Source organism: Penaeus japonicus, unplaced genomic scaffold (genome assembly GCF_977035675.1).
Source record: "Penaeus japonicus unplaced genomic scaffold, GWHDUDI00000001_assembly GWHDUDI00000001, whole genome shotgun sequence".
In the NCBI taxonomy this organism is placed as follows: domain Eukaryota; kingdom Metazoa; phylum Arthropoda; class Malacostraca; order Decapoda; family Penaeidae; genus Penaeus; species Penaeus japonicus.
In genome coordinates this window covers 56,300,617-56,305,616 of record NW_028234403.1, presented here as the reverse complement: position 1 = coordinate 56,305,616, position 5,000 = coordinate 56,300,617, and the positions used below count along the sequence as shown (strand labels likewise).

At 50.9% G+C, this 5,000-nt stretch overlaps 1 protein-coding gene across 26 annotated transcripts in view; it reads left to right on the top strand.

Moving 5' to 3' along the window:
• The window catches only part of LOC122259284 (protein couch potato), a 263,132-nt gene that overhangs the window by 276 nt on the left and 257,856 nt on the right, over positions 1–5,000 (top strand). The gene's annotated exons all lie outside the window — the stretch shown is intronic.

The window sequence follows — 5,000 nt, the reverse complement described above, 5'->3', positions numbered from 1 at the left end:
GGTCACGTTGCAAGAAGGGGAGCCGATTTTGCAATTAGTGATAAAGTTCCTAAAGGTGATAAAACAGAGAGCCCAACACAAAAGGAGAGAGAGAGAGAGAAAAAAAAAACGAACAATGTGACAAGGTCTTATTATAACAAGTATTGACATGACGTTCGTGCTGTGACGATGAATCTGCAGAAAAAAAATAAATAAATAAACCAGAAAGGACGACAATTCCTACGCATTCTGTCTTGGAGAGAGAAAAAAAAGCAATCGGCCCAAAACTCTGCAACATTCTGCAATTGACGCCATTCAGGAGACGTCAGCTCTCGGGTTTTATAAAGAGCGTTTTGTGCTGTGTCGGTTCTGACCCCGAGTCTCCATTTTGTAATGCGCCTCGACATTCCTCACACGTTCTGCTGTTATTAATTATTATTATCATTATTCACTCTTTGGATTATTCCCTTTACGAAGGGTGTTCAGTGTGTATATCGTGGAATATCGTAAAGCGATTGTGTGGAGAAGGAACAAACACGGAACGGCTAACCTCGTGTCGGGGAACGATCAGTTAAAAGACGAGGCTAATAATGTATATATGTCTGTAATTATGATTATGGTAATTGCGTTGCTCATTAGGTTGGTGATTGCCTTTGGTTTTTTGGAATGAGAAAATAATATTTATGATCATGTGGTGCTGTCGGAGTTGTGGGGTATTGGGTATGGGGTGTGTGGGTGGATGTGGAGAGTGTCTTGGTGGTGAGGAAAGCTTGTGCGGAGATGATATATACTTTCAGGCTTGGTGGTTTATTGTGACAGGGGGTGGGGTTCGGGTGGTGTGGGGGTCAGTGGGGTCTGTGAGGGGGGTGCTTGAGTGAGTGTTTGGGGGGGGGGGGGCTTAGGGGGGCTTGGGGGGTAGGGGGGTGTCGGGGGGGGGGAGGGGCCTGGAGGGATTGGGGGACGGTGGGGGTGTTAGACGGTGGTGATTGGCTTAGAGAGAGAAGAGAGAAAAGAGAGAGGAGTTTGAGGAGTGAGAGAGTTTGTTAGGGTAAGAGAAGAGAGTGGACAGAGTTTAGGGTACACGAGAGCAGGGGCAGAGAGAGTTAGTCAGCGAAAGTAAAACGCACGAGTTAGTAAAGCGGAGACGGCAGAGTGAGTTCGTTAAAGCGAGACCCAAGAGGGTTCGTAAAGAGCGGCGCGCGCGCGCGCGCAGCGGCGCGCGTGCGCGGCGCGAGAGAGAGAGAGCGAGCGACGAGCGCGCCCGAGCGAGAGGAGAGGAGCTAGTAGCGCGAGCCGCGGCGCGCGAAGGGTGGCGCGCGGCGGGGCGCGGAGGGGGGGCGCGGCGGCGCTCGAGAGGGGGCGCGCGGGGGGCGCGGCGGCGCTGTCCCTGCGGGCGGATATCCAGCGCGCGGAGGGGGGGGGAGCGAGGCCCAGCCACACAGGCCGCCGGTCGTGTCCTCGCACGCGCGCTCGCGCTGAAGCCGTCCGCGATCGAGCAAGCTCTCCCGCTCGCGCGCCTCTAGCTCGCTCGTCTCTCTCTCTCGCGCTCGTCGCGCTCGCGTCTCTCTCTCTCTTCTATCTTGATTCTCGCTCTCTCTCTCTCTTTTCTCTCTTCGCGTCTCTTCTAGTCGCGCTCGTGCTATCGCTCTACTCCGCTCGCGCCTTGCTCAGCTCGCGAGGCTCTCTCGCTCGATCTTGCGCGCCGCTCGCGCGGTCTCTCTCTCGCCTCTCTCGCTCTCTCTCTCTCTCGCTCTCTCTCTCTCTCTCTCATCTCGCTCGCTCTCTATCTTCTCTTTCTTCTCTCTCTCTCTATCTCTCTCTCTCTCTCTCTCTCTTCTCTCTTCTACTCTTCTCTTCTACGCTTCTCCTCTTTCCTTCTCTTCTCGCTCTCTCTCTCTCTCCTCTCTCTCTTTATCTCACTCTTCTCCTCTCTCTCTCTTCTCGCTCTTCTTTTTCTCTCTTTCTCTCTCTCTCTCTCTCTCTCTCTCTCTCTCTCTACTCTCTCTCTTCTCTCGCTTCTCCTCTCTCTCTCCTCACTTTCTCTCTATCTCTCTCCTCTCTTCTCTCTTCTCTTTTCTCTTCTCTTCTCTCTTCTCTCTTCCTCTTTCCTCTCTCTCTCTCTTTCTCTCTCTCTCTGTCTTTTCTCTTCTCTCTCTCTATCTTCTTCTTCTCCTCTCTCTCTCTCTTTTTCTCTCTTTTCTCTCTTCTCTCTCTCTCTTCTCTCTCTCTCTCTCTCTCTCTCTCTCTCTCTCTCTCTCTCTCTCTCTCTCCTCTCCCCTCTCTCTCTCTCTCTCTCTCTCTCTCTCTCTCTCTCTCTCTATCTCTTTTCTCTCTTTCTACCTCTCTGTCCATCTATCCATATATCCATCCATCCATCCACCCCCCTCCCTTTCTCTTGGTTTCCATCTCTCCTCCCTATCATCCTATCATTCTCCCCCTCCCACCCTAATGCTCTCTCTCCTGTACTCTTCTCTCTCTCTCTCTCACTCTCTCTCACACCATCATTGTTGCGGAAATTGTACCTAATACGGGAAACGGAGCCATGCATAATGCTAGCGGAAGATGGGTCCTAATAGGAATTCAAAAATATACTGTCCGAAATACACTGTTATAAAGGTTGAGGATATATATATATTTTTTTTTTTCAATGAGGTTAGGAGGAAGAAGCAGCGGCGTTAATTAGCGTGTGAATATTTTGCTTTTCTTAAATGCCGCGCGTGTTCGCTTATTGTTCTGTAGGCGTATTTTATGCTAGCATGTACAGTGATTAGCAGCCTTTTGTTGTTGGAGACGGAGGAGAGTGATGGGTAATTTTTACGGGGTGTATGGGAATGAATATGTATATTTACTTTTGGGAGGGGGAGAAGAACTAAGCTTCTTTTGTTATGGGGGCGGGGGGGTGGTCTAAGCTTTGGATGGGATGAGTATTGAGGATGTGGTTATTGCATTTTGGGCTAATCTACTTAAACTATCCTACTACTTTAAGCCATAATTTTGCAAATTGGTTTAGACTTACATACCTATCTATCGGTACATTGAAGGGGTTTACAAAATGTCTTCACACATCACACACGCTCACTATCACACCCTATCGCTCGCACACTCACACACATCAACTCATGTAGACAGTCGTTAAGTCCACATGGTGCGCGACTTCGGGTTTGTTCCCGCCTCGATAGTTACGGTTCACCTTATACTAGCATTGGGAAATTGGAAAAACAGTGCTGTGAGTGGAAACCGGTAGGTGTTGAAGTGAGAGGGGGCCCTGGATAGGGGGATAATGGGACTGTGGTGTGATGGCTGGAGGTTAAATGGCGTCCAGCTGCGTGGCTAGGATGGGTGGAGGGGTCTAGGGGGCCGGGGGGGGGGTGTGCGGCGGAGGGCGGGTGGGCACGGGCGGGCGGGATGGGGGTGGGGGGGAAGGAGAAGGAGGAGGGGGAAGGGGGGGAATCGGCAGGTCGGGAAGGCGGAGCAGGGAGGTGGCCATCAGGTGAGAATAGGGGGAATATGCAGAAAGGTATGGGGCAAGTACAATAAACAGCGGAATAGCCGGTTAGTGGGGTAGAGTGGGGGAAAAGCAAAGCGGGGGAAAGGGCGAGGGAAGACGGAAAAGGGAAGAAGGCGTGGGGGTCGGATCCAGGGAGAGAGGAGAGAGGAGAGTGAGAGGAGAGCGAGAGAGAGAGGAGAGGAGAGACGCGAGCGAGACGCGCGAGCCGCAGAGCGGCGAGCGAGCGAGGAGGGAGAAGAGAGAGAGCGCGAGAGAGAGATTGAGAGAGGAGAGAGAGGAGCGCCTAGGAGAAGGCCGAAGTGAAGCCAGGGTCCAGGAAATCATCCTCACGCCGGAAAGGCGGAGGAAAGAAAGAAACACGAAAGAGAAAGAAGCCAGAGGGCAAGAAATCGAGAAAGCGAAACGCGCCCGAAGAAAGGAGAACGAGAACGCGCCTATGCCAGGGACGGGGGGACTTTGTGTGTAGTGGGTTTGTGTGTGGTGTGTGTAGGAGGTGAGTGTGTTTGTAGGGTGGGGGGGTGGGTGTGGATGTGAGGTGTATGGTGTGAGGAATGTTTAGAGTGGTGTGAGATAGTGTGTGTGTGTGTGTGGTGTAGTGAGTGTGTGGGTGTGAGGCAAGGGATGGGTGATGGGGGGGGTGGGTGTGAGAGTGTGTTGTGAGAGTGTGTGGTGATTGTGTGGGTGTGAATGGTGAGGGGTTTGGATTTTGTTTATGGTGTCTGTCAGTGCGGGTGAGGTGTGTTGTGTGTGTGTGTGTGTGTGTGTGTGTGTTGTTTGGTGTGTGTGTGTGGGTGGTGGGGTGTGTATGGGTCTTAGTGGTCATGTTGTGTGTATGGGTGTGTGTGTGTGTGTGTGTGTTGTGTGTGTGTGTGTTTGGGTATCGTGTGTGTGTGGGTGTGGTGTGGTGTGAGTGTGGGGTGAGTGTGGGTGTGTGTGTGGGAACTGAGGGTTGTGTAGGTGTGTGGGAAGTCGTGTGACATGTGTATAGGTCTGTGTGTGTCTTGTGGTGTGTGTGTGTGGTATGTGTGTGGTATATGAGTGTGTGGTGTGTGCGGAGTGTGTGTGTGTGGTTGGTGGTGTGTGGTGAATCAGTATGTATGTAAGTCAGGTCTGTAGGTGTGTCTCTTTTTGAATGTGAGGGGTTGTGTGTGTGTAAGTATGTGTATGAGAAAGTGTCATGTGTATTGTACTATATGTTGGGTACCGAGAATAGAGAGAGAGATTAGGTGAGTGAGTATATAGATTTTGTGTGGTTAGTGGGTTGAATGATAGGTGGGAGTGTGAGGTTTTGTTGAGTATGATATTTGTTTGTTTGTAGGATTAGAGTTAGGGGTGTGTGAATGGGATTGTGGAGTGTGAATTTTGAGTTAGATAGTGTATAGAGATTAGTTAGGGTGTGGGATGTTGATAATTATGAATAATATGATTCTGTGGGTTAGGTAGAGATTGATAGTTGGTGAGAATAGAGTGTTTGGTGAGAGGTTATCTACAGTGTATTGATAAAGTGGGGGTC